The following is a 24153-nucleotide window of genomic DNA, read 5'->3' as shown; positions in this document are numbered from 1 at the left end:
AAATCTTTTACATAAAAATATTTTTTTTTTTACAAATAATTTGAGAAAGGAGTTCAGTCAAAATGGAGTTTGATTAAAGTAATACATGAAGACTTTATTTTATTTGGGCAAGTGAGACCAGTTACTTTGCCTCATAGTATTTTTTAAAGTTCTGGAAGGAAGCTCTATGATTCTTTCTCTCTGCGCCCTCCTGTACCCCTTATCAAAGAGAGCAAAATATTTGAAAAAATATTTAGGTGATCTGAGTGGTCTCTACTATACTACTGCATACTACTACTAATGCAAACAGTTAATTAACATTTCTGTGGCTTTAGTTTTTCTCGTTCTTAAAAGATTAGATTAGGTGATCTTTAAAGATACTGTGTTCTAGCATTTGTAAAACCTACACGTTTAAGGTAATTACTCAGAATTGTAAAGTAGCATTTGATTCTTAAATTTCAAAATAGGTAATTATGTTTTTCTTTAAAAGATTTTGTGATCTCATGTTCTATTTTTATGGTTAATTTTCTCTTCTGACTTACCAGCACCCCTCACGTGTTGCTAAAGGAATTGTTGACCACACCAAAATGAGTCTTCATGGTGCTAGCGGGGGACATGAACGATCAAGAGACAGACAAAGGTCAAGTGACAGATCACGAGATTTATTCGCATGAAAGAACAGAATCTCAGCTCACTCCTTGTATTAGAAATGTTACTTCTCCAACACGACAGCACCACGTTGGTATGTAAAATCAGCTAATCTTCCTGACAGTTTTTAAAAGCATGCAATTACCTTTTGAAAACAGTAATGACTGTGAATTTTGCCTAGTACTTCAGAATAGAATTAACTTCTTACTTCTATTCAGTTGCTTCTATTTTAGCTTAGCTTCATTCTTGCTATAAAAAATTAACCTATTAAATGAAAGTTAGTGAATTTTTTAAGGTTCTAGGACAGTTTCATAAAAGAATTTGAGAAGCCTTTAAACTGTGACACGAGATTTTTAAAAATCTTTTTATTTTTTATTTTGTAATTTCTCAAAATATTTATTTGAGAGAGAGAACATTGAGTGGCAGAGAGAGAGGAGAGGAAGAAGCAGGCTCCCCACTGAGCAGGGTTCCCAGTGTGGGGCTCCATCCTGGGGACTCTGGGATCTTGACCTGAGCAGAAGGCAGACACTTCACCAGCTGAGCCACTCAGTAGCCCCTAAATCCTTCAAAATGATTTTTATCTTATGTGATACATAAGCAGTTTATTTTTTAAAATTTGTAGTAAACTATTGATCGGAATTCTTGGTTAATTGTGCTAGAAAAGGAAGTGAAAGCTAGCATAACCATGTAATTTATTTTGAGGTTATGACAATATTTTTAATTTAAGACATAGAAGATAAAAAGGAAGGGTTGTGAGGTATGTTGTTTTGTTGGCAAGTAGCTCAGGACTTTTTCTTCACTTCCAACTGATTTATTATAAATGAACATATATATATTTCAAGTAAAGTAAATTGTTTGACAGAAAAAGTACCAGTCTGAAGCAGTGGTACATAAGCAATGTGACCATGTTGCAATTTCATTTGCTTCTTGGAGAAGGGGCAAAATTTATATATTTATATTTGAAGTTGTTTTTGATTGTTATACATCAAAATAATTCTCTTAGGGCGTATTATACAGAGTAAGTTGTCAGTTTTTTAAGTCTCAACGTCAAACTAGTACTGATTAGCCAAAAATCCATGTGATACAAATAGGAATTGACAGTTTGTTATATGCTAAGTTTCAGTCCCTGGGAAGAGAATGGAATATATAATAAATGGATTTTATTAATTCAGCAGATTTGTTTGGGATGCTACAGCATTCTGGAAAAAAGGCTATTAAATGGATGGTATGTCAGGAATATCTCTGGCGATTAGACCAACCTAATTATATAATCAGTAACTGTACAGAGTTGTTCTGAGTAGCCTGAGTCATGGCGGAATTTGCAGAAGCTGATGAATCTGATGAGAGAGGTCATTTTTTAGGTCACATTTTAAAGTGTAGCTACCTAGCTCTAAAGGGAACTTATCACAGAATCTCAGTTTTTATATCCCTGTGATAGAATATGGGAACAGCCAAAAAATTACTTCTGAATTTTAACCAATATTTCCTACCTAATTAAAATGATATATGTAATTATAGGCTTCCTCTAGAATTTGTGACAGTGCTTGTATTCCAACAAAAGTGAGATTGAAGAAAAGAATGCAAGTACTTTCATCAGCTGTGAAGCGCGTTTTATTTGTAGACATTAAAAATAATTTGGGGGCACTGGTGCGCTCAGTCAGTTAAGTGTTGGCTTCAGCTCAGGTCCTGATCTCAGGGTCTGGATCAAGCCCCACATCCAGTCTTCTGCTCCATCAAGAAGCCTTGCTTTCTCCTCTCCCTCTCTATTTCCTCCTGCCACGCATTGCTCTCTCTCTCTCTATCTCCTCTCTTTTCTTCCCTCTCTCAAATAAATAAACCTGCTTCTCCCTCTCCCTCATCGCATCTGCTCTCCCTTTGCTTGCTCCCCTTTCTTGTACTCTCTCTCTCTCTTGCTCTCTCTCTCAAAATAAGTAATATAATGTCATTTCAAAGAATAAATAATTCCTTGGTGTCCTTAGTGACCATTTTTCTTCCTTTGGTTCTTGCTTTGTGAGAATGATTACTAGTTTAGGGATGGCTCATTATACTTAGTGAGAGTCCAAAGTATGTACTTTTGTGTTTCAGGGTATACTAATTACTTCTAGTATTGTCAGGGAACAGTTTAAAAAGTTGGCATTTTTATTAATCTTTTACTAAACTCAGTGTTTATTTGGGATCCCTTGTAAGACTATTTGTTCGTGGGTTTCATATATTTTAAATAGAGTAATAACATAAAATTTATTTTGATATTTAGTCTGTTTAAGCAGTAGTTATACCATCTTTAAAATGTTACAAAATTTAATTTAGAAAACATTTTGACTTCTAGGTCTTATTCCTGGGAAATAACTATATATGGTGTTTGTGTGAAAATGTTACTTTGAAATCAAAAAGCAGAAGTGCTTAGTGATTTATTATTTTTTATTTCTTTGAGAGGGAGAGAGTACAAGGGGTTTTGGGAGAGGAAAGGGCAGAGGAAGAGGGAGAAGAGTTTCTGAGCAGAGGAGCCTGGATTGGGGCTGTGTCCGGGACCCTATAAGATATGACCTGAACTGAAGGCAGAGCTTAATCTGACTGAGCGACTCAGGCACCCAGAAAAGGAAATGCTATAATTTGAAACATCTTTTCTACATCTGGATATTTTAAAAAGTTATTATATGGATCTTGAAATTTTTTAAAAAGGAAAAATTTGCATAACTTTAATACATCTTAATTTCTGAACGAGAAAAGGATCACATTTTCATCTCTCTTTTTTTGTCCAAGACAGTCCTCGTCTCAAAAGGCCATCTCCATATGGTGACCTAGTAGCCAGTGATGGGAACAGCAGCAGAAAACAAGTAGTCAGTCAAGTTCTGATGGTAGTTGTAAGACATCTGGAGAGATGGTGTTTGTATATGAAATGCAAAGAAGGAGCTCGGAATGTAAGAACGCGGAACGGAGTACGCTAAGAGTGGATAATACTAGATTCGTTGTAGACCCATCCATTTTTACTGCACAGCCAAATACAATGTTGGGGCAGGTTTGTATAATTGCAGTTCTTTGCATTATATATTAAGAGCATTGCACATTATTTGAAGTTTTTAGAGTAACTCTTTGTTGGATTGTTGGATTCCTGTATTACAGGTGAACTGAACTTTGGAGGTTAAATATAATTGCTCAAGTTAATACAAGCCAAAAATGGTAGAGCCAGATCTTGAACTTGGTTTTATTTTCTAACCATATTTGCTGTATCGCGGAAAAACAAATATATTAGTTAATGAAGATAGGGTCTAAATGATTCCACAGTTGAAACCCTTAAATTGTATCTAACAAGGTGAATAATCAGTAATATATGCTTTCTTCACTGGCGGGCTCCTAAAATTCAACCACCCGATTATAGCAAGCATTGTTTAAAGAAAAAAGTTAGGTTAGCTGAAAAAGTCAGCAGAGTTGTTAGTTTGCATAGATACTTTAAAAAGGAATGTTTCTTAACAAGTAGTTAATAGAATGAAGGAGAGATAGTTGGAGTTTGGTCATATTTAATTTCTGCTGGCATCCAGGTAAAGTTAATGTAAAGTTTATTAGTCGTGGGAGCTGCAGTCTTTTAAGAATGATACAGGCATATAGACTGATTTTCAGCGTGTCAGAACTAGGTCAAATACCTTTTTTCAATGTTTAATTATCTTTTTTTGGTTCACTCTTAAGATAAAATTGAGCATAGAATGAAATAGATAGGTTTATAGGATGTAAAAACAAATTGTGATTTTTTTCCCCACATTGCATTATGTGTAACTTTTTTGGGATGCCTGTGTGTTCACTTGTGATTACTCAGGTATTTCTACATACAGAATAAAGCTTACTAAACAGCATAAAAACATTTTGATTAAGTATTCTTTGAACATTAGCTGTTTAGTCTTTACATCGAGGAAACAAGTAGTATGGCTTTTATGTATTTTTAGTAGCACAGATGAAGATTATTGATGGAAGGAAGGTGTCAGGAGGAGGACTTGACAATTATGATAAATACTTCTAATTTTTTATCTAAATTTAAGAAACACAGTTAAAGTTGATGTTTGAAATTTGGATTTTTTTACTTAATTTGTTAGGCTATGTTTTCTTTAAAGGAAAACAAAACAAAGCCCAAAAAGAATTGTGTTTGTATATTATCCATATTTGATCTGAAAAGCCTAGCATTCTCCGTATTTTATCAAAAAATTTCAGGTTATTTGAGAAAATTGCACGACTATATTGGTTCCTGAAAGAAATGGTCATCCCCCCAACCTCTGTTTTTTTTTAAATCAGTGAAATCATCTTTTCATGCCAGTTGAGTAAAGCATATCTTGGGGATGAAAATTAAATATTCATGGGAACTGTAAAAAGTAGTTGATATTACTTTTGGAAACTTTGAAATAAAAAAAAAAGCTTTGGTGTTTATAGATTTCTGTGCTTACCACCAAAGAATAAACCATTTTTTTTGAAAAACCATTAATTGCGGAAATTGTTGAGTAGAATACTTAGGAATCATGGTATCATTTAATTCTGTGGAGATTTCAGCTTGCTTTTAACCACAATTTTCAAGTTGTCTTGAACAGTCAATTCATTAAACTTTTTGATTTGAAGATACCTATTCTGTACTTGTCTCTTTTTCAAAATGGTTACTATTTAAAGGGCCAAGAACTTTACTTAAAAAAATAGAAATCTTTCTTTCTTTCTTCTTTTTCTTTTTCTTTCTTTCTGTCTTTCTTTCTTTTTTCTTTTCTTTCTTTTCTTTTTTTTAAGGATTTTATTATAGAAATGCAGGGAGAGCATCAGATGGAGAGGGAGAAGAAGCAGATTGTTCCTGGTGAACAGAGGAGCCTTATGTGATGCTCGATCCAGGACCCTGGGATCATGACTGAGGGAAAGACAGTGCTTAAAACTGACTAAGTACCCAGGTGCCAAAATCTGTTTTTTCTTATGTAAAAATTAATATTAAAGACTGTTACTCATTTGTTTAAACTTTTGATTCATCTCTTTAAAACTTCCTCATTATCTTTACTTAAGCATTTTGATTGCTTATTTTTCAGTTTTAGGGATGCAGGTGTAAGAATTTGAGTGCTTGTTTCTTACACTTATGTTTATTTTTAAAGATATTTTTTTTAAAAAATTTATTCATGAGAGACAACAGAGAGTCAGAGACACAGCAGAGAGAGAAGTAGGCTCCCCACAGGGAGCCCAAATGTGGGACTCAATCCAGGACCCCGGATCACTGAGCCACCCAGGCGTCCCACTTAATAGTTTAAATTGTGACAAATGAAATAATCCTAATCTGCCTATCTAAATGATACACACTCCTTTACTGTGTGTGCTGCTCTATAGATTAACCTTTGCAGTGAATTGGCAGCAGTTTTAAGGAGAGGCACAGTTAAATGCTTCCCTTTTTTCATTTTTTCTTTCTATTAAGATTAGAATAAAAATCTCATTTTCCCTGGATTGTTTGATTCCCATTCCCCCTCCCTGAGAAGAAAGGGCTAAGGGATGCCTTCCTGGGTGGTTCTCGCAGTTGGTGTTGCCTTCCACCCAGGGCAGGTGATCCTGGGATAAAGTCCCACATCCAGGCTCCCGCATGGAGTCTGCTTCTCCTCAGCCTGTGTCTACCTCCTCTCTATGTGTCTTTCTGAATGAAAACGGGTAAATTAAAAAAAAGACTAAAAACGTTTCTTTAGATTCTGAATTTTTCTATTAGCTGATGTTTGTTTGCTTGTAGGGAATCTATATTCCTGTGTCCCTCCCATTAGAAAGAAGTATCTTTAATTTCCTTCATTATTACATTTGCTGATTAATTGCTGATAAGATTATTTTAAATCTATTTTTCTGATATATTGTAATTCACTTTTTACTTTTGTCCATGAGATAAGTTTTCACTTCAAGGAAGTATCCTGTTATATTTCTGAATTGTCTTACTTAATTAATAGGATGTTTGGATCTGGCATGAGAACATACTTTACGCATCCCAATGAGAAGGGAGAGTAGGATAGTGGCAGAGGGAATTGGATCCACCGTGTTTCAATGCTATTCTGGTTGAGTGCTTATTTCTTACCTGCATTGACTTATCTTAGAGCCCCTTATCAGTAGGTAGTTGATTGAAAGCAGAATTCTGTTTGAATATCTCTATGCAGAATATTGTTTTTAATTACCATTTTATTCATTTTTATTTTGTGTACATAAGTACAAATATAGGTTGGGGGATGATTCATCTCTTAGGCATAAATAGGCAGTTCTTTCAAAGGATTTAGGGTATAGTTCTGGAGAGTCGTGTTACTCTTCCTTCCCTAGTTCTCTTAAATAAGTTGATTCTTTTTTGCTGAGAACTAAATGGTGGTTACTTTCAAAAACTCTAATATTTTATTGACACTACCTGCAATGTGGACAGTTAACATTTAAAAGTCATCTTCTGAAACTGTATTTGTTAGCATTCTTTCTAAACCTTTTTTGAGGTTTATTTAAAACCTTTTTATTTTGAGGAATATTTGGATTGAGTAATTATCGAAGTTCCTACTTGTAATTTCAAATCCAGGTGACAAAGATTGATTATAGTGTGTGACATTTTATGCCACTGTCTGAAAATATTGTTTAAAATTATTCCTGAAAATAATTTGAGGAAGAGCGGGGAGGGGGGTAGGATCCTGAGGTACACGAATAGGAATAGAAGTTGATCTTGATTGGGTTGTTAGTACGTGGAAAGTTCTGATAGATGTCTTGCTTCTATTGGGCATAGCAAATTTATTGTGTTCTGCTGGCTCTGAACATCAAGAAGCTTGAGGCAGATCTTATTTTGTGAGGAGAGGGAAGGAGTGGTTTTCAGCTAGCCATACTTCATTTAATCAACCCAATGGAGTTGACAAGTAAAAAAAAAAAATTTGTGACCCCAGCTGTAATTTTTCAGGCTAGCCCTTAATAATTTTTTCAAGTAGATTTTGGAAATAAGCACTATTAATTGTGCATAATATGGGATACACCAAAAGAATACTATTTGGATAGAAGAATATCTGATTGTGTGTTCTGTTTGCATATTTTAATGGATTGGATATGACTTTGAAGTTCTTTTACCAAGAAACCATAAATTTTTCCTTAATTCTTGAGGTTAATGATTTAAGGTACCTTAGTATGTATTACTTAACTTGCTTAAGAATGTTTGGTTTTTTGTTTTTAACGATTTTGTTTATTTGACAGCCACAGGGAGCGTGCAGGCAGGATAAGGAGAGGGAGAAGGGTGAAGCAGACTCCACAGCTGAAGGCAAGGAGCCCAGTATGGGACTTCCATCCCAGGGACCCTGGGATCATGGACCAGAATCAAAGGCAATACACTTAAACAAACTGAGCCACCCAGGCACCTTGAAAAAAGTTTAAAAGTTTGATGGTAAGTTATATAGGAAAAATAACTTTGTAGACTAGAAGGAAAAATACATTATGAATAGGCATGATAGAAGAAATATATCAGTAATGAGAAGATCTGGGTTCTAATCTTTCCTCTGTCTATTAACGTAATTATATGAGCGTGGGTAAGTCAGTGAACCTATTTGAGCCCAAAGTTGTTCTTATTAGTAAAATGAAAAAGTGGTTAGTGTGTGAACTGATGGTCTCATCTAACTTTAGAAGTCCACAGTTCTGAAATCTCAGAGCTCCATCTGTTTTTGGAAAATGCTACCAGGCGTAACCTTAATAGTAAGGTTTTGGCCACCTTATGCTCTAGACTTACAGCATTTTTTCCCTTTCTTTATAGGATTACATACAAAACAGGAATAATCCATTGTCCTTGATCGGCATATCTATTCCTGAATTGAGAGAAGCATGCGACTACACTTTGTTATTCTCTTTGAATATTGAGTACTATTAAATGTAGAGATCTCAGTAAGTATGGACGTTTTGGTATGAGTGGCTTTGTAGAGTTACATTATATTGGAATGAAAAGCATGAAAGGACTGATATTTATGTAGACATTCAATATTTAAGTTGAATTATAAAGCATTGTGAGACTGCGTTTGTGGAAGGTCTACAGAGATCCTTTTTTTAAGATTTTGTTTACTCTTGAGAGACAACCAGCGATGGCAGAGACATAGGCAGAGGGGAGAAGCAGACTCCCTGCAGGGAGAGCCCGATGTGGGACTCCATCTGAGGACCCCGGGATGCACCAACCTTGAGGCTGAACATAGATGCTCAACTGCTGAGCCACCCAGGGGGTCCCTCTACAGATGATTTTTATAAGTTCCATGTGCAAATGTATTTCCAAAATTAAAAAAAATTGTTTGATATATGTATGTATGGTATTTTTTGATAGGATTCTCCCAGATTTTCCTCCTTGACCGCGTTCCTCTGTCACTTTGTTTGAATCTTTATCTTCCAGCATTGGGAAGCCATGGTTTTGGTCAAGAATGGTTATTGGCGTTTCACTTCTGAGATCACATCAACCAAAAAAATTTGTATATTTCTTCTTATACTTTATGATGTAAGAAGTGATATCCAAAGCCACTATGGAAGATACAAATAATTCTCAAAAACAGCATTTGTCATTAAAGATCTTAGATTGAACATCTAATCCTTATTTGTACAAAGGGTTAAGTGACTTTGTTTAAGAACCTCAAACAGCCTCAGAGCAGAGTCTAGAACTTTGGAAATCCTAACTTTTTGATCAATGTTTTCTCCCTCACCAACCTGTTCCTCATCACCCATCCCTCTCACCATTTTGCCATGCCTGAGGAAAGAAAGATGATTATACACAGAAGTCAGAATAAGAGAATTTCAAAAGTTAACTTGGATGGTAAGTAGTTGGAGAAGTTCAGGAGAGGTCATTGTAGGCTAGAGGGATTGGGGAAGGTTCAGAGGAGGCAGGTAGTAAAGAATAAATAGTGATTTAGAAAGAGTAGAGTAATGAGGTGATTCTAACAGCTGAGATTTTTGGAATAAAGATGCAAAAAATATACTTTAGAAAGAACCTAGTTGGAGCAGAGACTGTCCTGAGCAGAGCAGGACATAAGGACATGAGAATAAAGAGGTGGGCCACATCATAGAAGTTTTTTAACCCAAACCCATGTTCTTATATTTTTTCCTATATGTGGTGAGAAGTCATTTTAAAAGCTTTCTACGCGTGGTAATAGCCTTTTGTTAATCATGGGCTTACAGTTACTTTACTTTATTAACCTCAACTCAACAGTAGCTTGGCATGCCTTCTCAGAGATTAGTTTGTTAGAAACTGTTAATGGGAAATTTTTAATTATTTTTTAAAACAATTTTATTTATTAGCACAAGCAAGGGAGCAGGAGAAGGAGAAGAAGCTCCTTAGTAGGGAACCTGATACAGGGCTCAACCCAGGACCTCATGACCATGACCTAAGCCAAAGGCAGATGCTTAACTATCTGAGCCATCCAGGTGCCTTACGAATGGGAAATTTTATTTAAAAATTTAAGGCACCTACTGTATACTTAAATAGAGCTGTTTTCTTCATGTTTATTTAAGAGCTAAAATGTGTAGTCTTGGGATCCCTGGGTGGCGCAGAGGTTTGGCGCCTGCCTTTGGCCCGGGGCGCGATCCTGGAGACCCGGGATCGAATCCCACGTCGGGCTCCCGGTGCATGGAGTCTGCTTCTCCCTCCGCATGTGTCTCTGCCTCTCTCTCTCTCTCTCTCTCTCTGTGACTATCATAAGTAAATAAAAATTTAAAAAAAAAGAAAAAAATGTGTAGTCTTATTAAGTCTTCCCTTAAGTACCACTTTATTGTTGCTAAACATTCCATAAAGTCTTCATAAAGATATCAATATAGGTGGGATAAAGTGGCTGCTCCACCTCTGAGTATCTATAAATGATATTTAAAAGTTTAAAGTCAAATAGAACATACATAAGTAAACTTGAACAAAGTTTGTTTTTTCACATCTTAAAAAATATCTTTATTAAACCATGAGCATTAATTATTCTGATTGTAGATCCTTGAGTTCAAGTTTTGTGGGTTTTTTTTTAATTCTTGGGGACCATTTTAGTTTCATTTCATATAATTAGATATTCTATTTTGGGGACTATCAGGTAAAAAAAATGATGTGGATTTGGTTTTGTAATCCTTTGGACATAGACCTTGTCATTATTAGTAAGTCTCATTTACTTGTTATGGAACTAAAGGTGAGAGTCTTTATGTAAAGTATGTATAATGTTTTTCTAGACTTTTGGCTTTTAAATAATTACTTGTAAATGTTTCTAGAATACTTGTAATACATATTTTTAAAAATACAGAGATTCTCATAGACTTTATTAAAAACAAAACTACATAGAATTTGAGAAGACAAAATGGCCTTGTAAAAACATTAAAGGAGGGATGCTTGGGTGGCCCAGCGGTTGAGCGTCTGTCTGCCTTTGGCTCAGGGTGTGATCCCGGAGTCTGGGGATTGAGTCCCACATCAGGCTCTCCACAGGGAGCCTGCTTCTCCCTCTGCCTCAGTCTCTGCCTCTCTCTGTGTCTCTCATGGATAAATAAATAAAATCTTTAAAACAAAAAAATTAAAAGGATACTGTGGGTGTAGACCTGGATCCAAAACTGAATTGTTTACCTGCTAATACGTGCCTTTACTGAGTATTGGAATGGCACATTACACAAGATGTCTGTGTCTATACCTTAACCTGAAATCATACAAGTACTGAATGTTTACTGGATAGAGTCATGGGTTTGTTTCTTGGGCATGTTACTTAAAACCTTGTTTTAATTCCCTCATCTTTTTTTTAAAGACTTAGTACGTTTATTTTTTTAAAAAGATTTATTTATTTATTCATTCAGAGAGAGCGAGAGAGAGGCAGAGACACAGAAGGAGAAGCAGGCTCCATGCAGGAAGCCCGATGTGGGACTTGATCCCCGGTCTCCAGGATCACACCCCGGGCTGCAGGTGGTGCTAAACCGCTGCGCCACCAGGGCTACCCTAATTCCCTCATCTTTAAAATGGAGACAATAATACTTATTTCACAGGGTTGTTGTGGAGATTAAACGAATAGTGCTTGACACATAGTATTAAATAAGAGTTTGTTTTTTTTTAAAAGAGCAATATTAGGAAATGTAAATTTTAAAAATATTCAAATATCATATTATACATGCTATTTTGTAATATTTCAAAGTGAATAGCTGTATTACTAAATACCCTTTAGTAACAACTTGTTTAATGGTTTCCAAGCTATTGAGAAAGGGTGATCAGAGGCAGATCCTGCCTGTGAAGTCACTGAAATGTAGAGACACTGAAATAACAGGAGTCACTTGTGTGTTCTCTCTCTCACTCTCTCTTGCTCTATTTTTTAGTTTGTAGCATCAAACCAGTTTGAAGTGGAGGATAGGAACTATCTATACCTTTTCAACTTTGTGTTTTTTGTTTTTTTTTAGATTTTTATTTTATTTATTCATGAGAGACAGAGAGAGACAGAGAGAGAGGCAGAGACACAGGGAGAGGGAGTAGCAGGCTCCATGCAGGGAGCCCGACGTGGGACTTGATCCCGGGTCTCCAGGATCATACCCTGGACTGAAGGTGGTGCTAAACCGCTGAGCCACCCAGGCTGCCCTCAACTTTGTGTTTTAAATAACACTTTACATATATATTTTTGCCTTAGTAAGTTGGCTAGAATATTTGAACAATGTTTAAAAATTTATTGGTAATTCTGGGATCCTTGTCTTTAAAGGCATTTTCTTTAGGTGTCACTGTGAAGTCACTTCTTTCTTCTTGATTCTTCTTTTGGCTTTTTGACATTCTTCTTTTAGGCTTTATCTTTCTCTCACTTGCTCCCTGATCCTTGATTTCTTGAATGTCCTAAGTATTCTGTCTTAAGCTACCCACTCTCTCTCACAGAATCTATACATTTACTCTAAGTGATGGCATTCATCATTGTGGCTTCAGACACTACCTATACACTGTGGATTTCAATTATTTTATCTCTAATTCTTAATATCAGCTATGTGTTTCTAGTTTCCTATTTAACTTATAATTCCCCTCTCTTATTCAGACTTTTTGTTAGTTCCATGCATATAGTAAATATAGTAATGAATTAGACCTTATCCCTGCCTTTATGGTGTCTGCAGTCTAGTGGGGAAGATAGGCATTCGACAAGTAATGAAAAATGCAGTGAAGAAAGGAGATGCTATTAGAAGTGTATGGTAAAGGGGCTGTGGAAAATCATTATCCAAGTGACATTAAAGCTGAGACCTAGAGCAATAGCAAGGGGGATAAGACACTGACCTTACCAGGCAGCAGCAAAGGTATTTGCTGAGGCTGTCAGGTTGGAATATGACATGCTTAAGGAACTGAAAGAAGGGAAGTATGGCTAGAGTGGAGGGAGGAGTGTGAATGATGAGAAATAAGGCCAGAGAAGTAGGGAGAAAACAAAATTTATTAACTGAATAAATATCTGATGACTTAATTCTCTACCAGTCTGCTCCAGTTCTGGGGATACACATGAACAAACCAGGCAAAACTTAGTGTTCTAATGGAACTTACACTCTTTTGGGGAAGATGGACAAACCAGGTTAACAAATAACATATGGTATGTCAGTAATCAGTGCTGAAGAGTGGGGGGACATAAGGAAAGGACATAGAGTAGCCAGAGAAGCCTTAACTGGAGAGGAAAATTTAATTTCAAGCAGAGGTTAACAATGAGTATAAGGTTTGGGGTAGCTTGCCTGGCATGTCTGAGAGCAGCAAAGAGTTGGAGTGAAGTAAATTTGAGTGTCCTCAGTAGGAGATGAGGGTAGAAAGGGATCTAAGTCATGTAAGACCTTTATCTTGGCTTTCACTCTAAATGACATGGGAAGCCATTGGAGGGTTTTGAACAGAGGAGTGATGTGATCTGTGAGATTGCCAGGTTGAATTCTGTTCACACAGAATTCAGTATGGAGTTGTGCAGTGCTGTAGTCCTGATCTGACTATGTTTTAAAAGAATTACTCTGGGGCACCTGGGGCCTCAGGTTGAGTGTCTGCCTTCAGCTCAGGTCATGATCCTGGGGTCCAGGGATCAAGTCCCACATCAGGCTCCCTGCATGGCATCTGCTTCTCCCTCTGTTTGTGTCTCTGCATCTCTCTCTGTGTATCTCTCATGAGTAAATGAATGAAATCTTAAAACTAAGAAAAATAAAAGAATTACTCTTGGCTATTGTATTAGAACTGGATTGCAGTGAGGGGATTAAGCTAAAAGCAAAGAGATAATTAGGAAGCTATTGCCATAATTCAAGTGAGATAGAGTGGTAGCTTAAATCAGAGGAGAAGCACTGGGAGGTGATCAAATTCTGGATATATTGATAGTAGAGTTGTCAGGATTTGCTTGTTGATTGAATTATGGGATGGGGAAAGAGAAGAGGACTTAATTAAATGGAAATGTGAACTTTCCATTAAGTGAGATGGGGGAGACTTGACGGGGAGCAGAAATTTAGAAGCTTGATTTGGGACATGTTAAGTTTGAAATACTTACTAGAAATCCAAGTGGAAATGGTTAGTGTGGCATTGGGTATACAAGTTTAAAGTTCAGGAGAGAAATATGGGCCAGAGTAAATTTATATGCAGGATATACACCCCCCCACATACATATATACATATATAGGATTTATGTAGGATATGTATTTATGTGTAGTATTTAAAGAAAATATTTTTAGGGGACTCTACACATTGATCTATAATCTCCCTTTTCATGTAACAAGTCTTTATGGACCAAGTTGAGGATTTGGATAGTATAAGCCTTGAGAGAGTTAAACTAGTGGAGTTGTATGATTTGGCTGCTGTGGGGAAGATGAATTACACAGGGGCAAAAGTAAATGCTGGGGGAATGTAATTAGGTTTTATAGTAGTTTGGGTGAGAATTAAGGATGACTTGGACTTGGGGGCTTTGGGGATGGAATGTGTTCTAGTTAAGTATTGCTGTGTAATAAAGCATTCCAAACTTAGCATGAAGTATTTTTATTCTGTGGGTCAAGAATTCAGACAAGGTATAGCAGAGGTGGCTTGTGTCTGCTTCAAATATCTGAGATCTCATGAATAATTGAAGAGTTGAGATGATGCAGAAAGCTGTAGGATTCTTTACTCATATGTCTTCTGCTTTCACTGGGATGATTTAAGGGCTGAGTTCAGCTAGGACTGTCAAACAGAGAACCTACATGTGGCCTCTGTGTGCATCTTGGGCTTCTCTAAGTCTGGAGACTGAGTTCAGCAGGTAAGCACTTGGAGAGAGAATGTTACCCAGGACCAAGGCAAAACATGCATTCTCACCTCTGCCATGCTGCCCTGGTTACAAGCATGTCAGTATGACCATCTTAGGTTAAAGGAAGAGGAATTAGACTCCATCTCCAGGGAGGAGATGTCAAGGTCCCATTGTAGAAAAGCATATGGTATAAGAGATTTTGCAGTTATCTTTGGATAGCATCTCCCAGAGAAGAAAATGACACAATTCAAGATGCATTTAAGAGGTGGACTTGATAGGGCTGGGGGAATGATTGAATTAAAAGATGAAAGAGGAATCGAGGATTCACTTTTATTTATTCTACAAATATTTAAGTTCCTACTATATGCCTTGTACTTTTCTAAGATGATTCTGAGAAATGAATGATGATGATGATGCCATTTACTGATTTGGGATACACTGCAGGGAAAGGCACATATGATTAAATCAACTTTTAGTATATTGAGTTTGAAGGTGCCTGTGATGTAGCATCCCAATGGAGACTTCCAGAAGGCAGTTGAATATAAGGCATCTAGAATATAGAAGACAAGAATTAGAATAAATTTGGGAATTATCAGCATAAGGTAAGAGAAGGAAAAATTGTCTTGAGAAACATGAATATTTAATGAACAGCTAGAGGAGAAAAATTTGGCAAAGATGATTGAAGAAGAACATCCAGAGGAGAAAGAAAACTAGGGATAGTGGCATCAGAGATTCTTAAGGAAGAGAGGGTTTTAAGAAGAAGGTGGTGGTCCCTGTGAGAGATTCAGCCAGGAGGTCAGATAAGAACAGGATCAAAACATACTCATTATTTTTAACAATCTGATAAAGGAGGCTATATTGAGAGAAGTTTTGAGGAATACTGAGTATGGAAGCCAGATTGGAATTGGTTCAAAAGTTAAAGGAAAAAGACTATGTTGATATATCTAGGAGTTTGGCAATAAATGAAATTAAAAAGAAATCAATGGGAATTAGGAACGCCTGGGTGGCTCAGTGGTTGAACAGTCTGCCTTCAGCTCAGGGCATGATCCTGGGGTCCCGGGATCAAGTCCCGCATCGGGCTCCCTGCAGGGGGCCTGCTTCTCCCTCTGCTTGTGTCTCTACCTATCTCTCTGTGTGTGTCGCGTGAATAAATAAAATCTTTTTAAAAAACTGGAATTAGCCAGCCTAGAGAGAGGCATGGTGAAATTATAACATATATTAATTACTTAATCACTTATATCACTATATATTATTAATAATTATTATATAATTGTGATGTTTTAGGGGGAAAAGACTCTCCCTTGGGAGACTATAGCTTAGATTGAGTTCTAGTTTCTGCTCTAACTCTCCTCGTAGTTCCTGAACTAGTAGTGCTTTAGGAGATAGGACATTGCCATTGTCATAGGAAAAAAAATTAGATCAGTGCAAGTGATTTTTGTGGCTCTCTTTTTGGGCAATTGAAGTTATTCACTATGTTTATACTTAAGGAGGGTGATGTGAAATTATCTTTTACCCCTCTGAATTCTAGGGTCAGGTCTGCTACATAAGTCCTGTACCATCCTATATTTTGCTTGGCCTTTTGCCTGCCTTATCCCAAAGCCAATTCACTTCTTTTTTCTACACTGAAATATTAATGTTGTTTGTGAATAATTTTTTGAGAAAGAAAACATAGGAGAAGGAATTATGAGAGCTATTTTAGTTCAGTGGACAATCTGAAAACATCCTTAAGATATACTTTTAAGATATAATTGCATATATTGATGGAAGACAACATGAAATAATAAAAACACTACCCTGGGCTAAATTGGGGGTGGGGACTCAATTCTGATTTTGCAAATTAATTTTGTAACCTTAGGTAGGTCACTTCCTAAAGTATAAAATGAAGGAGCTTATGTTAGATGCTTTTAATTTGCCCTTCTTTCTATAAGATTCGTTTCTGTAAAATCTCTTCCTAGGAAAAGTTTTGTTGACTATAGAATAACCACTGTATTTTGTCTGTAGGGCTGCAGAGTAGATGGTGAACTAATTTTAATATTTTGTGTGTGTGTTGCTTCTGCTCTTTTACTCATCAGTCATCAGAAAAATCAAGATATTTTTTGTTGGATTCATTTCAGGTGCCCTAATGCATGAGTTATCAAATGATGGTGCTCGTAGACAGTTTGAATTTTATCTGGAAGAAATGATCCTGCCTCTCATGGTAGCTAGTGCCCAGAGTGGGGAACGAGAATGCCACATAGTAGTGCTTACAGATGATGATGTGGTTGATTGGGATGAAGAGTATCCCCCACAGATTGGAGAAGAGTATTCACAAAGTAAGTACTGTGGCATGTTTTCTCTCTTAAATCATCACAGATTCTTTATCTAATACCGATCAAAGGACAGTTTTTATAAAGTACATTGAACTCTTACCTACGCCAGGAGTCAGTAAACTACGAGCTGTGGATCAAAATCCAGCCTATTGCCTGTTTTTATAAATAAACTTTTATGTATTGTCTATGGCTGCTTTTGCGCTACAATGGCAGAGTTGAGTAGTTGCAACGGAGACCGCATGGCTCGCAAAGCCCAAAAAGTATTTACTCTGGCCCTTTACATAAAAAATATGCCCACCCCTGTCATGCACAGAAATGGTTTGCTCTTTGTTGAGTATCTGGATCTTGATAAGATTTTTTTTCTTTGCATTTAGAAAGAAGCCTTCTAGGGAAGTAGATCCTGGAGTAAATAGATTGTTAAAAAATCAGCTGTTTTTTTTTTAAGATGAATTATTATTTTTGTATGTAAAATGAGAAGCTTCAATGCATTGATTTCTAGGGTGACTTGATGTTCTAAGATGTTCCTCTTTAGTATCATATGTGTTCCTGGAGGATATAATGACCCTTCAGAACGTTTTGTGGAACTATATGTATTTCTGACCAAAACAGCTTATCTTGAACAACGATGACTTTCCTTACTACACTTTCAAACTTTTTCTGATTGGAGCCTTTTGATTTTTTGAGTTTTGTCAGAAAATTTATATTTTTCTTGATGAACCCTGTATAGTATTTTTGAGCTGTTTTATAGATTTGAGAAGATAGAGTTAAAAGAATGATTTGAGTAACTAGGCAAAATAGTCCAGCATCTTGTTCTGTATGCCAGCCTGTGTTGACTTGGTGAAGATGAGGGCTTAAGTAAAAAATAACAGGAATATAGAAAGTTACCAGAATGCTTTAATCTCTGATTTTTTCATTTTACTTATCCCTATCTAAAATCAAAACAAAGCAGACTCCAAGGGGTATTCCTTTGACTTCTAAAGATTTTGAAAAGATTATTTTAACCTAAGTTATGATAGCACTTTTTAGAATTTACATTGAGATGTTTCCTTTGCATGATACACTTAATGAGTGTTGTGATTCTTCTCTGGACAGTTGTAATAACAGACATTTTTGTGTATTTCCTCATTCCTATCTTCTTTGCTGACAGTAGTTTCTGTCATAATATGTGGAATAAAAAGTCAAACAAAACACAGGAAAAATGAAAGGCTAACAAAAATTAAAATAAATATACATTATTTTCTGTTAAGAAAAATGAATGAATAAGCCAAAATAAATTATATTTTAGTTTTCAAAAAGTTTGACCTCCAGGAGAGTAGAGCCTGCTGTAGAACACAGAAATTATAGCGATAGAGGAATTCTGGTAGACCCAGCTTTTCCTTTTCAGTTGTTCCATTTTCCGTGTCAGTGTTCTTTGTTTTCTTGTTTTTCATCTTAAGCTTTGAAGCTTAAAAAGGACTGAAAACATTTTTACATAATTTGTCTAAATATATTTCATTTTGTGCCAAGATGTTTCAACCTAAAGAAGATTCATTTGAGGAGACACAGCCTCTACAGTCTGATCTTCCTACCTGTGGCTTTATGACACCATCCATTCTGAGATGTCAGCAAATCTTTATCTTAAAAATATCAGTAATCTTAAGGATGTAAATCACAAATTTATCCCATGAGTAGCATCTGTATACGTATTTTCCTTTTATTGGCTCTTAAACCAGCATGTTTGGTTTGTGAGTGTGTTTTTCTTTTTTGAAAAAACCTTTGCAGTTCACCTTTTAAGGGAGATAACTCCACCTGAAAGAGAGAAGGCGAGGAAGGTCCATCAGTCTAACTCCCTGAAGTTCCCAGCACATTTGGAAGACTCAACATGTCAGTGGAATGTCTGTCCTTTACAAAGCCAGTTTGCTCTAAACAGACTAACCTGGGCAGAACATGCTCGAATCTGCCATTTTTAACATCAGTATTAAATGGGGCTGTTTGCCTGAATTGAAAACAGTTTGTGGGGAGGGTCTTTGCCTTTTGGGGGAATTATTAATAGTTGCTCAATCCATGAAATATAAGATGTATCCATTTTGTACTCTGTGACAAGGCAGTTTTTTCTCTTCCAGACGAGGCCTTGTAGGCATCATAGCAAAGTCCTTTACTTTGCCTGCTCGATAACGATGTGATATTACCATCTTTTGGTTCTCTTATTTGAAGAAAGTGGGGCAGATTCTATTGCAATAAGTTTGTATATGATATATCTTTCAGAAGGACATTCTTCCTATGGATTGGGTTACCTGATTGGTTATTAAAGCTTTTTTTTTTTTTTGTTTCAACTTAAGTAGACATTTGCTTATACATTAACTGTACTGAATTATCCTGTCATGTTGGCTAGTCATCCTTTTCGCATCACTGCATCCATTATTTGGGCTTTTAGAGTTGTCAGGCCCCTTTGATGATCAAGATAATTTTAAGTTCATCTCTAAGTACTTTGATTTTAATAAGAAAGTATTTTTGTCTTTTTGTTTCCAGTTATTTATAGCACAAAATTATATAGATTTTTCAAGTACATTGAAAACAGAGATGTGGCCAAATCAGTTTTGAAGGATAGAGGTCTTAAGAAGATTAGATTGGGAATAGAAGGTAAGACATTTTCATTATTTTCTATTTTCTTTAAAAAAAAAACAAGGTTAAAATTGAATCCCATTTAGAATATAGCTTGAGAAATACATACTTTGAGAAAAACTCAAATGATGATTGAATGCTCATGCAGTACACAAAAATAACAAAAATGAGCTTCCTTTATCTGAAAAGATAGAAAGCCATTAAAGATTATTATTTATTCCATAAGATTCCCTAATAGTAAGAAAAAGTGAGTTTGTCTTTTCTGCCATATTTCATCATCCCTATGCATTCTTGCCTGGTACATGTGTATACCTTTCCAAAAGATGGGCAAAGCCTTGTGCCCATCAGAGATCATTGGTGTTCTTCAAAGCTCAACAGAACTTAAAACTACTATCTGAAAATGCATGTAAAAACATGTTAGTAGCTTCCTGGTTCTTAAGATATGATAATAGTTAACTTATTTTCACATTAAATACAGATTTCAAACTTATTTCATCTTGTTAAATGCAAACATTTTTAGTTTTTTTTTTTTTACTTTATGATTTAAATGGATTTTTCCAGATGCCATGTCAGATACTTCTTTTAAAGTGCCCTTTTACTAAGAACAAAATATCCCCCCTCGGCATAATGTGGCATAGTGTAAAGATTAAAGGTTCTGGAGCCACATTACTTGTGTTCAAATCCTATGACTTAATAGTTGTATGACCTTGGCCAGGGCACTTAACTTCTCTGTGCCTCAGTTTCCTCATCTAAAATGGGAGCATTAAAGTACTTTATAGGGTTGTTATGATGACAGAATGAAAAACTTAAAACAGAGCCTGGCACATAGTAATTTCTCAGTATATGTTTGTGATGCTGATCATGAAGATCATGGTGTTGATCAATGACCAGCTGAGCTGTTGGAGATCGCAGTAATGGACTGCTGAGACATAGGAGAAAGAATGACCAGAAATAGGATTTTGCAGGAAGGGGAGGAGACTTTGGGCTTAAGAACATCGTGGAATTGCTGACACTTTAGCTTCACCATTGTCTTCTGTCATTTTGTAAGTAGTGGGATTTAGCTGTTTGATTTCAGAGCTAGAGAGAAGACACCTGGAAGCTACTATAGATTGGGAGGATGAGGAAGGCTTCTCTCAGGCAGAGATATTTGAGCTGAAGCCCGGTGACAAGTAGGTTGGAGCCTGCTTGTAAAAAAAAAAAAAAAAAAAAAAAGCCTTATATACTATGTGAAGGACTTTGGACTTTCCCTTGAAGCAAGAGGAAATTTTTTGGTAGTTGGTAGTTTTTAAGCAAGGATGTAATAGGATTATACTTGTATCAGAGTGAGGATTCTCTGTGGAGGACAAATTGGACTATGATGAGATGGGAATTTTAAAGACTAATAGTCCAAGAGAAATCAAGGACAAGGGAATAGAGCTGGAGACCTTTCTGAACTCAAGTGTTGCCCTGGTAATTGACTGGAAGTACGAAACAAAAAAGACATTCTACAAAGAGTCTTTAGAAGATTTTTAGCTCTGCTTGCCCGAGCCCCCTCACCTGAGCCATATTACTTACATATGTAGCTAAATATACTAGCCACCAGTGATGCCAACGTACTTCCTTTATGCAGTAATTGAGTCCCTGATGTGTGAGGTCTTTCTAGTTTTTTTCTGATTCTCCTATAGTCTGTGGCCCATGAGCCAAATCTAGCCCATTGCCTCTTATCCCCTCCATTGCCCAGAGTTTTATTGAAACATGGACATGCTCATTCATTTACATTTTTCTGTGGCTGATTTTACTTTACAGTGGCATAGTTGAGTAGTTGCAAGAGAAGCTGAAATAAACTTGAAATATTTACTATCTGGCCCTTTAAAGAAAATGTTTGCCAATCCCTGGTCTAAACTAGCAATTCTTGCAAGTAGGAAGGAGGGAAGGGACTTCTAATAATAGTTTTAAGCAGTTATGTCTGGAGAAATTGCCTTACTGGTAAATGACTGAAACTTTTCCCATATTAGCATTGTCTTCACTAATTGTTACTTTTCAGTAATTATCCAAGAAGAGGAAGGTATAATTAATCAGGGGAAGCTCCTTTGAATTGCCACTCTGGATGAACTGCTTGGTTGTTGGGAGTAGTGTTAAAATGACATGGGGCTTAAAATATTGGCTTTGTTGATCTAGGTGCAAAAGTATACCTAGAACTAGTGAAGCTGGAGAACTCTATAGCTCTTTATATGTTAACAACAAAAAAAAAGGAAAAAAAAACCCAAAGCAATATAAAGATGAGATTTAGGTTTAAGGAAATTAGAAGGCTAATGTGGCAACAAATTGCAGCCCTTGAGGCGAGATGATCCCGTGAAGGGGAGGGTTCAGGGATATTAAGGGTATACAGGTAGAGTCCAATGCACGAGACTATGAACCATTCTGTTCAGGACTTATCCCCCTCCATGCTTTTACTTGAATATTTTACTGGGTTGGTATGTTGAGCGGCTGAGAGGATGGTGGAAGCTTGTGTGAATTGCATCAGTAGGATTCCGGTTTCTGGCTGTTGAACTGGTGACAGAGATGGATTATTGATTTCCTTTCTTTGTCTTAATTTCTGTTTGTCAGGAACTACAGCAGAAAAGCCTTCTTTAGGCTAACTTGGGTGAGTTGTTTATGGGACTTCTCCCACTTGGGTGGGAAGTTTGGGTGAGAAGTGTGTGCATGCTTGTGTATGTGTGCACCTCAGTTTTTAAAACTTTTCTGTCCTCCAGGTTATCCTACCTACAAAGAAAAAGTAAAGAAAAGGCCTGGAGGCCGCCCAGAAGTGATTTACAACTATGTCCAAAGACCCTTTATTCGAATGTCTTGGGAGAAGGAAGAAGGAAAGAGTCGGCATGTAGACTTTCAATGTGTGAAGAGTAAATCTATCACCAATCTTGCAGCAGCTGCTGCAGACATTCCCCAGGACCAGCTGGTGGTCCTGCACCCAACTCCGCAGGTGGATGAGCTGGATATCCTCCCCATCCATCCCCCTTCTGGCAACAACGACCTCGATCCTGATGCACAGAATCCGATGCTGTGATGCTGATGTTCCTTGAAACCATAGCATGCTACTCGTCACGGTGACGCTGCACTCTCCTCATTCTGCACTGCAAGGCCACTCTTTTCATCGTGAGATGCACATGACCATGTTTAGGATATTGCAGTGTAGGCCAAAGGTAGCTGAATGGTTTTTAAAAAGACCAAAGGTTCCAGTTATATAAATGTAGCTGAATGGTTTTTTAAGTGGTAAAGATTGGCAGCTGGGGTATTTTCAGCTTATATTGATATTCATCACACCCCAGGTAAAATGTAGAATATTATATAGGTGCACTTTATAAATGGTGGTTAAATGGAACTGTTCAAGCCATTTTTATAGTTGTGATGCACAATATAACTGAAATAAGTGCTTCTATCAAAGTATTCCTTCAGTAAAATGTGTATAGTTTGCTGCCCATGATGGGCAAAAAGGAGTATTTATCATTGGGCTTATTTGATTGATTAGGAGGAGATCTAATGCCCATATCTTATTTCTCTCCAGTGCTGTTTTTGCCCTTTTAGAGTGAGTCACATGCAGGAAGTGTGAACATCAGAGGTGGTTTATTATCCAGTCTGCCTTACCCTTAATCTGTCTTTGGGCCACCTACAACAAAGGAATCTGAGAGTGGGAAAGGGGAACCAAGGAAGAAATGCTATTGTGAGTTAAAACCAGTTCATCTTGTGATCCACTTGAAGTTTAACCCTTAGGGTTATGCCCTAAGGGACAGCAGAGCTGCAGCTTGTCAGGAAAAGTCATTCCAGCAGAAGGCTCAAGTTTGCGTCCAGGATCAGAGGCCAAAGCAAGGGCTCTGGTTCCCCTCACGCGCTCAACATCCATTTACCGACTACCGCGGTACAGCAAGCCAGGGTCCCAGAGGTAAGTCGGCAGCTCTGCCCCCAAGGAGCTCACAGTCTAACAGGGAGACAAGATGAACAATGGCTGGAACAAAGTGTGGTAAGTTTGACAGGTAAGTACAAGGCACCCAACTCCTCCAGGCCCAGGTACAGCTTCCCGGGCAAGTTTAACACTGAGCTGAGTCTTGAGAGAGGAGTAGAAATTAGCTGAGCAGAGAGGTAGGGAGGGCAAGGCGTTCCATGCACAGCAACCAATATGCGCAAGAGCACTGAGGGAGGACACAACTTGGGAGACTACTCCAAGAACTTCATCATGAACGACGACAAAAGAGTGACAGATGAAACTGGAGGAGGTACCTGGATGAAAGGTCCTGGATGCCATACTAATGGATTTAGACAGGATCCAGAGATAAGGCGTGCTGCCAAACACTTCGCACAGAAAGGCACTTAGGGTTACTGGGAAGTCCACTGCGTGGAGCGTGAACTACAGCGGAGGAAAGGGGTTGGGTGGGGGAGTAAGACTACGATTAAACAATTCTCTGCAACAATCCGGGCGACAGATGGGA

General features: G+C 37.1%; 1 pseudogene; it reads left to right on the top strand.

Annotated features, from left to right (window-relative positions):
• Positions 1-566: 566 nt before the first annotated feature.
• On the top strand, positions 567-22859 carry LOC129520455 (BTB/POZ domain-containing protein 10-like; annotated as a pseudogene).
• The last annotated feature ends 1294 nt before the right edge of the window (positions 22860-24153 follow it).

This window comes from Nyctereutes procyonoides, unplaced genomic scaffold (genome assembly GCF_905146905.1).
Source record: "Nyctereutes procyonoides isolate TBG_1078 unplaced genomic scaffold, NYPRO_anot_genome, whole genome shotgun sequence".
Taxonomy (NCBI): domain Eukaryota; kingdom Metazoa; phylum Chordata; class Mammalia; order Carnivora; family Canidae; genus Nyctereutes; species Nyctereutes procyonoides.
This window is presented reverse-complemented; position numbering and strand designations above follow the sequence as displayed.